General features: G+C 37.4%; 1 protein-coding gene across 1 annotated transcript in view; it reads left to right on the top strand.

Moving 5' to 3' along the window:
• The window catches only part of LOC131077380 (outer envelope protein 80, chloroplastic), a 209,407-nt gene that overhangs the window by 133,578 nt on the left and 64,299 nt on the right, over positions 1-11,530 (top strand). The window lies entirely within an intron of this gene.

The raw sequence follows: 11,530 nt of genomic DNA, 5'->3' as shown, positions 1-11,530 counted from the left end.
CAACTAAAAAGTTCTGTCATTAAATTGATGTGGCTTATTGAATATGTGCTCTCATATATACACTCATTTACATAATATAAAAAGCTTAAGTTTGAGTAGATATTAAGCATACAATAAAATTATGTCTGAGTTGGAGACTCAATAATAGACAATAAATGTGTAAAAAGAAAATTCTATAAATTGTTGTATGAAGCTCTTGGTGTGTGTTTTATCATTCACCAAACTCAGAATAAAATGTCCAAAGACACTCTATCCTCTCTTGAGAAATTACTGCTAATGCTAAGATTGCAAGAAGATCATACGGTGATTCCAAGGTTTCTTTTGTCAGGTCTTGACTTGTGGATAAGATCAATGGGCATTGTGATATGTTGGTATACACAAAGGGACTTACACTTGGATTGTTCACAATCTGAGGACTTAGACAAATTTAACAATAGATGCTCTTCTTGTTTTTGGATTTTCGGATTTAGACTTTCAAAAAAAAAGACAAAAGGATAAGGGTTTAGAAGATCTATTTTACTCCTAAGAATTCAAGAGACGGTATTGACTGGGTGAAATTAATAACCATGCTTTGCTTTGCCTCGCTTAGGACAACTACACAAAGCGGATGCAATCTTCAAGGGACGTGCTTATGATCGGAAGTTAAGCATACACAAAGGAAAGCTCAAACTAACTTTACACAATGAACAAAAATCATTTGTTCATCAAAAGTATGAGTGGAGATGCACCAGAAATCAATACTTATCAAATCTTGCATTCAATCTAACATACATTAAATAAAATCTAATCTATTGTGTTGAAAAAATTGAAAACCTTGCTAATCATTCAGACAATAGAGATTACAAAGCATAGAAGCACACAAGCAATATATTATCCAAAATGACCTCTCGCAACAATATTTCAAAAACCTCACACTCTCCAAATGAGAGGAGGAAACCTTATATAGTCTCACAAAAGTTTTGAACGACCGAGATCAAACAATGATCAAGGGCCTAGATTGAAAGATCAAAACCCGAATTTGGGTTTCCCAAAAATTAACTAGTTTGAACAAGAGAAAACAAGACAAGTGGCACAACTGCTAATTTCAGTGAAGTGGGCCTCTAGTTTCCTTTCTTGAAGCTGCAAATTCAATGTATCTAGATATGACCGATCGAACTTCCTCCATGGTGACATGTGGCAAGCTACCAATTTGGTAATCAACCATGTCCACGTCTTTGGTACATGTGGCGAGAGTGTTCTCCCAATCAGCTGCCTGTGCGAGGAAGTTCTCATCAATGAGCAAGAATCTCGAAATCTTGGTGAGATCATCCTTGAGAATTGGCCCTGAAAGTTTGAAGAGGTTCCCTTGAATCTTGGCCCTTAGATTCTTTGCACGTAAATGTTTCTCTCGCACTTCATTTTGCTGCAATATCTCGGCTGTTATGAGGAAAACCTTGTCCTGAATACCTCTGATAGTCTTTTCTATCTCCAAACACTTAGTCTCTAATTTATTTAGAGATTCCTTTCCAAGTGCTGAAGTCATATATGTCACCAGGTTGAATAACCTTTCCATCTACTAGATCCTATTGGGAAAGCCCTCTAATGGTCTTCAAGCATGGGATTATTCTGTTCTGTATATCTTCTATATGCTCCCAAGCTTCAACTATGTCTTGGATTCTGCTCAATAAGGAAGAGGTGGAGTCATATGCCGATACTAGGTTCTCAACAAGTATGTCAGCACGCTCTGAAGCATCATAAGTCATCCTTTGACTTCTCCGAAAGTTGTTCTCATATCCTCATAGTCTTTCATTGATTCTTGTCGAAGGGGCATGGGTGGAGCAATTGGTACCTCCTCCTGATTAATAGGGTTTGTCAGGTGCTGGACATATTTCTTCCACTGCTCATTCTCAAGCTCTAACTTCTTTCTCTTCTCAACTTCTTTGTTTGACCTCTCCTTCATGGTATCGCAGGAATCATCAAATTCCTTGACCTCTTGGATCTTAGTGGTCTTACCCAGATTTATGGTAGTGATCTCATATTCCTTAGGAGTGATACTGTCTTGAGCTTTACCTGTTTTCGGCACTGCTACCTGAACTGATCTAAATCCTGCTTTGTTTTTTTGAATCAAAGAAAACTTCTTGGCTGGCTTGGGTGGTCTCGTTTCACTTGGTTTATTCAATTCAGCCAAGAGTGCTGCTATGCTATCTACCGGGTGAAGTTTCTCATGAACTTTAGCTTTGATCCTCTCCTTCAACCAATCAGGGATGGTTGATTGTTCCATACCACTTTCATCAAAATTATCTTCAATTCCATTAGGCGCAGAGTTTATGTCATCTAGGAATTTTTTCTCAGGTTAAGGGTTCTCAACTTCTACAACCTTAGTGAAAATGGGCTCGTGAATTGGTTCTTGAATTATGGGAGAAGGAACCCTCATCTCGTTGTCTCCCATTTCACTATCTAACTCTTGCTCATCAATCAAAATTCTGATTGGAGTTGTGGATGAAGCGTTGATAGTCGAATGACCTTCATTTGATTTCTGCTGCTTGCTCACATCTACCTCTCATGTGATCTTCTTTCCTTTTGCCCTTATTGAGTTCTCAGTGGGCTCCTTCCTTTTCCTTGATCCAACAATTTCTGGATTTCTTGGACCGCTAGATGTCACACAGTGATTAGAAGACATGGACTCATTAGTCCCCATGAGATCATAGGTGAAAGCAACAATCCTTGCTTTGAGCTCCTTTGTTTTTTGAGCTGCGCACCATTTGGAGTATTCGATCACAAGCCTCATTAGATCTCCTAGGTTAGATCTTTCAGAATCTGCCAATCAACCAGGGCAAGAGGCTCGTTCTTCAGGTTGGCATAGTGTGGCTGCTCGTATTCATTTTCTTCCTCAAGTTGGTCTGCCACTCAGAAGACTTCAGATGCCCTGATCCTATTCAATAGGATTCTATACCAAAATCTCTTCCTTATCTCAAAGTTGTTAGCAGCGTTGGCCCAATAATCTTCAAGGTCTGGCCTATGCTCAAACTTCTCTCCATTAACCATTCCCATCCGATGGAAAGGATCAAAATGACTCCTTGCTTGATACTGCAGAAATGGGTACCATTGAATCTCCTTGTTGGCATGTGTGCCAACTTTGGCTGATGGACAAGTCTCTAACCCTTTTTCGATACTAAGAGGAAAAGATGCTCCCATCTTTTGTTTTCCTCTTTGCACAATCATAAAATTTTGCAACTCTATTATCACTTCAAGTAAAACCATTCGGTTTGTAGGAAACATGGGCAGCTTGTATGGGGGTCCAGAGAATCCTTGGATCCTCAAGTAGGTGAACCTAGGATATTGGAGACCTCCCTGAAGGGTTCTTGTGATGTGCATAAGGAATGCATCATTGACCCTCTTAAATTGAAATTTCTCCTCCAGGTGTAGCTGTGGATAACAATCATAGACAACGAACTGGTTCTCTTTATTTCCAATTGCTCCTCTACACACAAGGCCTCTGTATCTATATGTTCTGGCCAAGGAGTAGATGAAGTAGGAACTCATGTAAAACGTTCCATTCTTTTCTAGGTTTTTCAACCGATCATCTAAATTGTCACTTATGATCTTTGCCCAATTGATCATCTTTACACCAGCAGTAACCTCATGGATAAAATAGTACATCCATGGCTGAAAGGGTGCACCTTGTTGGCTGCCCATAACTGTGTTTAATAAGACAACGAGGTCTCCATAGTCCTCTTTGAAACAAGGCTTGAGAAAGGTCTTAGGCATCTTTGAAACACTTTTTCTAGGCTTCTCCAACCATGAGTGGTTGATGTTAGCCTCATACTCCTTTGTGTTGTCCTTGTATAATTTGGTTGCTTCATCCCTGGTCATATAAACGATGTTGTGGTATTCAGGAATGCGGAAGGCCTCTCTGATTGCTACTTCACCGATATTTGCAAGCACTCTGCCATCAAGAGCAATTATTTCTCTATTCTTTGGGTTATAATGTTTGAAGCATTCTGCAATCAATTCAGTTCACTGAACTGTTGGAAGAAAACCAGCAGCTTGCACTATCCCATTTCGCATCATTTTCCATGCAATTGGAGTGGGTAATTGTGTATCTGTGCTGTGCATCCTCTTCTTGAACTCCCGAAGATTGATGTGCCCAAGGTTGGTATCTCCAACCTGCTTCCATTTGGAGTTCATCTTCGATTCCGGAGGGGAATCTTTATTAACTTGGAACTTCATTTGGACTTTGCGTGATGGTCCAACTCCTGAGGTCATCCAAATCTGCAAGGATCTAACAAAATGAAGTTAGAATCTGTATTTTAAGCGTGATTTTGGAGATCTTAGCAGCTAAGCAATTTCTGATTTTTCACTTTTTCCAACATTTAGCATTTGGACAGGTTTTCAACACAGATTTTCTGAAAATTCTTATGAAAACCTTGTAATGTGAAAGGATTTGAATATTTTGGGACTGATTTTGATCAAAGTCAGATCTGAAAATAAAAACTTAAAGTCCCAAATTCCACTAAGTAAACATTAGAATCAGATTCAAAGGGCAGAAAATGTGTGTGAGAGAGAGAAAGGAAATCATAACAAATTAGTTCTTTCGCTCACAAAAACTTCGAAAAATCAGGTCTAGGACCCTGAGAATCTGTCTTGAAAACTCATTTCACCTTCAGAATAGAGACAAGAAAGAAGAAAGAAGATGCTGTTTTGTCTCAGAAAATCAATGGTTGTACTTGAAATGTTCTTGAAATGCTTTTCAAAACCCTTGAAATCCTCTAGAAATCTGTGCAAAAACTCTTCAAACTTGTTGAAAACCCTTGAAACCTGCCAAGAAAACTTCTCAAAATTCCTCTTAAGTTCAAACTTCACCATGAATGAAATGAATGAGCATTTCATCATAAATATAAAACCTTGAAAAAGTTCGAATTCTGCACTTAGAAATACAGCTATTGCATCCTAGATTGAACTTGATTTGTTTCTAATTCGACCTTCATACATCAAACCTGGACATTCAGTGAATGAACTCGATTTTAGTCTCTTGGAAAGTTTCCAATTTTGATGCTCAGTTGAACTCAGTCCTTTAAAAACAACTTCTATCTTCATTTTGAGTTTGATTTGATCCTTGAGAAACTTTCTATTTTGAATTTGAGTTGAGTTGAATCACTTAAGAAAGTTCTGATTTCGTTTCGAGTTCAATTTTGAATTTATCTTTCAAATCTTTTCATATTTTAGCAACTTCATTCAATCTTTCAAAACTTTCTATTCTTGTCTCCAAATCGAACTTTGAAGGATTTATTCTTCATGACAAACAATTTCAAATTGTTTTCTTTCTTGTCGAAGGTGGACTTCAGCAATTGTTTTCCCAATGAGCAGGGCAGACTTCATGTGATTTATTCCATGTTGCAAGTATAGGGGCGAACTTGAGCAAAGTTTTTCCTTATTTGCAAGTTAGCCCTTAATTCTTGGGCGGACGTTATCTCCTTCTTTCCCCATCCAAGGCGGACTTGAGCAAAATCTTTCCATATTGCAAGTATAGGGGCGGACTTGACAACTTTCTTTTTCCATTGAGGGTGGACCTCATAGCTTTCAATCCTTTTGCCAAGTTGATGAAGTGCTGTTGTAGGGCGGACTTGACAACTTTCTTTTCCCATTGAGGGTGGACCTCATAGCTTTCAATCCTTTTGCCAAGTTGATGAAGTGCTGTTGTAGGGCGGACTTAGTCAATCCTTTGCACCTCTTTGCTTGTTGCCTCCTTAACCATTGGGCGGACTTCATCACACCCTTGCACTATGTCAAGCGGAATTCATCAAAGGTCGTACGCATGTGGGCGGACTTCATTGAAGTTGTGCACCATCTACATGGCGGACTTCATTGAAATGCCTTCCATCTCACTCATGCCCAAGTGGACTTCATGACCTCTTTTCATCTTGCAAACTAGTCCCAGGTGGACTTTGTAAGGCACATTCCCCATGAGGGCGGACTTTATAGCTTTTCTTGACCATGTGAACATCAAGATCATCCTTTCTGGGCGGACTTGGAGAGGGTTGATCTCCATGATAACTAGTTTTGAAATCTTCATAACTTCATGACTTATGCATTTTAACTCGGATCATCTTGAAAGTTGAAATTCATACACCATTTATCCTCTGAATTCCTTTAGATCCCTAAAATTTAGGAACTTAGCTTTTTCAGACAAAATTTGAATTTTGGGTGGAATTCTCGATCATTTCCAATATAACTCAGAGCCAACAATGCAAAGCCTAGATCCCCTTTCCAGAAATAGAAAAAGAAAGGTTCCCTAAACAATAGGAAAAACTTTCTAAAACTAGCCATTTCGGGGATCGTTCCTAAAGTGCCACAAACAAAACTTCCTAAAAAATAGGAAAAAGCAAAAAAAGCAAAACTTTCCAAAAATAGAAAGTTGTCCAAATTCACTCAAATCAATTGCAATCTTCGTCCTTCGGACTTTCTAGGCACATCGACGATGTCTAGACTTTGTTCTAACCATGGCTTGCACAAACTGACTTATGACTTCCAAAACTCAGACCATTCAAAACTGACAAAATTGGTGCCAAGAGGTCATGAGGCTCTAACAAAAACCCTAGAAAGCAAGAAACAAGGAGGGTCCTCATTCTCAATGGGGTGATGTGTGAAAAGGTCACAACAAAAGCATAGTTGAAAAATTGGACTCAGTAATAACTTGGCTGACCCACATAATTTAATAACTTAGGAATTATGATATTGCTATCAGGATTCAATTGTGTAATTTTCGAGTCAAACTCATTGACCCATGTTTCACGAGTACTGATTCACAAGAATCCATCTCTAATGAGAATGAATGGTCCACTTAGCACTCACTGCATCTAGGTGATGCTCACAGAGGTGAAGCATTGGGCCTTCTTGGGAGGTCACTTGTCGCAGTACTACTCCAACTCAAGTGCGCTTAACCATGGAGTTTCCTCCAAGGTTAAACCCACTTAGCTTGCAACCCCATTTGCAAAACCTTCTGCAAGTGTTGTGCCTTATGAACCATTTAGTATAGAACCCCTTTAGCTCATCAATTGATAAGTAGTAGATATTTTCTAAAAAAATCAGAAAATCTTGGGAATGACTGTAAACTTTTTGTACATTATAAAATAAATGAATCTTTAAAGTATCCTTCAAAAACTTGCATATTATTGAATTTATGAAAAATATTACTGATTTTCTTCATATATAGATTGAAACTAGAGTTAAATTACACATTATAGGCCAAAAATCAAGTTCAATACATATGAACTTCAAGTTTCAATACCCATGGCGTCTCTAAGCAACTTACTATGAAATAATCCCTGAAGAAAAGACCTCTAATGAACTACTACAAATATAAAATTAGGACAACTTTGAAGGTATATGGACCACTACTATATATATTTGAAGAACTGCTGTTACAAGCAACTTAAACTCCTGTTTCAATTATTTCTAGAGGCTATAAAACACTGTTGGTCGAAGACAAAAATCTGTTTATTGTATGGACCAAAATCACTTTCATCTTTGAGAACAAGCAATGTAAAGTCTATAATTCCAGTGCTACGTTTCCTCTATGGGGAAAATGCAGACCCGTGGTTCCTTTATTTCAGATGCAATATGAATAAGGGAAAACAGACCAGTGATTCCTTTATTGCAAGTGCAGCAAGCCATCTAACAAACTCTCAACGTACACAACAAGCTGTCAAATTACTTGTATGCCTCCAAAAAAATTCATTAATTTAAAAAATTGACATGGACATCATTTTTTTTTTAAGCTATGGCTGAGTTTTTACTTTGGTGTTGGGTGAGTAATGGAATTTTCTTCCGAGTAAGGTGAGTTCTCCACAAAAAACCATTGTGAGTTTTTCTAATAACTTGTGGCTAAGTAATACTTATGAGAAGTCATTTGGCTTTTGTACATGCAAGTACTCATAGAGTTTTGCAACTATGGTGTGAATTCCTACAATGAGGATAGTGTTGAAGCAATACTTTACCCCTTTCCATAAAGAAATAACGATAACAATTGATTTGAATGTCTCCCACCCTTTATTGAGACATCTCTTCATAGCACACAAATGTGAGGATGATATTCATTGTGAGCTACTTTCAGCAATAAAGGATTGCTATTCTAGACACCTAAAAATTGTCATCTTCACCTAATCTTCTGTTTCATCTAATCATCATGTGATTCATTCATCCATCTCGTAGGTCCTAGTTTCTTCAAATCATCATCTAATTTATTCACCCATCACCTAGTACACATACATCATCTTCCGATCACCTAGGGTACATGTTACCAAGTGCCCGATGATTTAATTAAATAAGCTCTAAGTTATTTAATTTGGCTATAATTTTTCATCCATTTAATAAATTATTTATCCATAATTATGCACATATTTATCCATTCAATCAATCATTTATCCACACATTATCCATTAATAAATTACTTTAATATTGCTTTCCACCTCATGTGCACAAATAATCTAATTAATTTATTATTAATTGATTAATTCCACCTCATCTAGTTGACTCCTTAGTCTAATCAGTTTATTCAAAGTCATTCTCATTCTCACTCATCAATCACATCCACTTCACTTACCCATGCAATCAGTTAACTCATTCATGCAATTGTCAACTCCCTTTTGATCTCTCATGTACTTTAGTTAACTAATCAATCAGACCTTTTAACCAATCAATCAGATCTAGTCACATTGATTTGATAAGTTCTAATTATTTCAATATAAAAGTAAAGTAATGTGGAATTTTTCTATGCATGCCACAACTCCCTATCAGTCCCCCAAATCATGGATCAGATCTGAGGTTCTAGATTCCGTCCTAGCCATTCATTAGATTCTCCTCCAAATCTATAATTTAAATCATAGTTTTAAGACTTGTGGACTCGCCACGGACTCGCGAGTCCAGTGGCTCCACGAGTCAACTTGCCAAGGACTCGCAAGGCGAGTCTTGGCGAGTCTTTTTGAAAGACTCACGAGTCTTTTGCTTGGACTCGTGAGTCTTTAGTAGAGACTCGTGCGACCTAGAAATGACCCTCAACAATCTTAAAAAGTGGGTTTTTAAATTTTTTTTCACCCATTTGGCATTCTTTCTTGGTGAAAATAGGTTTGTAGGGTTTGAAGGAGGAGAGGAAAGAAGATTAAATCAACAAAAGAGATCTAGGTAAGGATTTTTCCTCTTTTTTTTCTTCATTTCCATGTTTTGAAAATCCAAAAAATCTTGAAGAACAAGGGGATGTGCTGCCAAAATTTTATCTATTTCCTTTCCTAACTTGTTTCCTTATATTTTTTTCTTGTTTTTGAATGCTATATTTCCCAAACGATTCATTGTCTTTTGTTTTTTTGTTGATTTTCCACAAAACCTTGCTGATTTTTTATTTTTTCATGTTAAATCAGCAATGGCAAGTTCAACTCGAAGGGCAACCCCAAGGTCAGGAAGACAAATAAATAAAGCATGGAAATATGGGATTCGAGGAAGCAAAATGGGGGAGATCACTTGCACCGAATATACGAAATGGACGATTGGTGGAATCAATAGATTAAAATACCACCTTGCACAAATACCTGGATATGGTGTGGATATATGTCCCAAAACAACTCCCGAGATTATTAGAGAGATGAAGGGCCTTCTTGCTGAGCATGATATGCAAAAGGAATAAATACAAAAAACAAAAGAAGCCATGGCAGCTGCAATGAATCCCACATTGTCCACTTCAGGTCCCATTGGTCACACTCGTGGTTGTCAGTCACTTTCATCTTTTGGTGACAATGAGGGTGAGGCTAGTGGCACTCTTGTTAGATCAGACCCTAATTTTTTTGTACCACGCAATGTTCCAGGTGCGCAACCTTCACTTGAAGGTACAGGATGGAATAGAGAGAAGCATGGACAAGAAAAGATAGCAACATCAAACTTTTGGTTTTACAATAATATATCTTTCAATGCAGCAAACAATGTGTATTGGGAAGGTTTGGTTAATGTGTTAATAGTTGCGGGTTAGGGGTTTAAGGCCTGTTGATGTGTGTTTTATGCATATGCAAGCATCAAAATAAAATATCAAAGTACTTTACCCTCTCTTGAACAAAATCACCTCAGATGCTAAGGGTAAGATCAACTAAAATGATTCCAAGGTTTCTACAACTAGGTCTTGACAAGTGGGTAACTCAATGGTCAATGTGAATTGCTGTTTTGACTTGGGGACTTACACAATTGTTCGAATCAATTTTATATATCATGAATATGGAATGGGTGTGCTGATAACTTAGGATTTATCAATGAAGTTCTTGACTTAATTCTAACAAGACTTTCTAAAAAAAGGGAAAAAGGGAGTAGGGTTTAGGAATTCTATTCTAAAACCTAGAATGCAAGAAGTGATGAACAAATTCAGTGGAATTGAACTAGGCAAGGCCCCACCATCAAGTCGAACAGATTTGACACGAGCTTAGTGCAATCATCTAAGGTGTATTTCATAGATTTTCAAATTATTACCATCAGACATTGATACCATCCAAGTTGATGCATAAAAATGGACGTATAATAATCGAAGTTAAGCTTGCATAGATTTCCAGTTGACCACGCAAGGCGCACTTACAATCAGTAAGAGGCTAGTGGTATGGATAAATGGATTCCACACAAAAACATTCAATAATTCTTTCATTCAATCTAACAAACATTAAAAGCAAATTCTAATCTAAAATTCTAATCTAACTTGGAGGAATTAAGAACCTTGAATGCAAAACAACACTTAAACAAAAATCACCATCAATTCAAACAATGATTTATATTCAAATTTGCAGCAACTACCAACAATTCTCAAAAATATCTCTCTTACAAATGAGAGGCAATGAGGTATATATAGAGTCTCATACAAAATGGATGGCCAAGATTAAATCTAAATCAAGGGCCAAGATCATGCCAACAAAGCCCTAGAGTTGCCCTAATTAGGGTTTACATAAAAAATGGAGCCACCAACATATGGCCCAATAAAAAGATACCTAGTCATCAAACATGGAATCTTCTAGAAGATTTTGTCTTGCATCTCTTTCTCTCGCAGCATAATCTAAGAATCTAGCCAATACAGAGTCTAACTCCAACAAGGAAATTCTGGGCAAGGTATCGTACAGTAAATCAATCATGTCCAACGCATCTGAGCAAGCATTGAAAGTGTTCTCCCTATCTGGCATGTGCTTTTGCGAATTATGAACATGAATCAATAAAGACACTAAGTCATCCACTTGACTCTTCTTCAAAGAGTCCAACTGATTGAAGTACATGAACTTCATCTTGTCTCTCAATTTTGCTAAGTGTAACCCACTGGCTTCACTGACATCAACTCATAATAATTCCTCAATTGAGGCAAGGATCTTCGACTGAATATCATGAATTGATCCTTCCATCTCTGCACAATCCTTTTGTGCATGCTCATAAGTGGATTTCTTCATGGCCAATGAACAATACCAGCCATGGAAATTGTATCTATCTCCATCTTGCACAATATTCTCTCTGATCAATGTGGACATAGGAATTCTTTTCAAAG

Source organism: Cryptomeria japonica, chromosome 4 (genome assembly GCF_030272615.1).
Source record: "Cryptomeria japonica chromosome 4, Sugi_1.0, whole genome shotgun sequence".
In the NCBI taxonomy this organism is placed as follows: Eukaryota; Viridiplantae; Streptophyta; class Pinopsida; order Cupressales; family Cupressaceae; genus Cryptomeria; species Cryptomeria japonica.
Note: the sequence above shows the minus strand (reverse complement) of the source record. Positions and strands in the feature narration are given on the sequence as shown.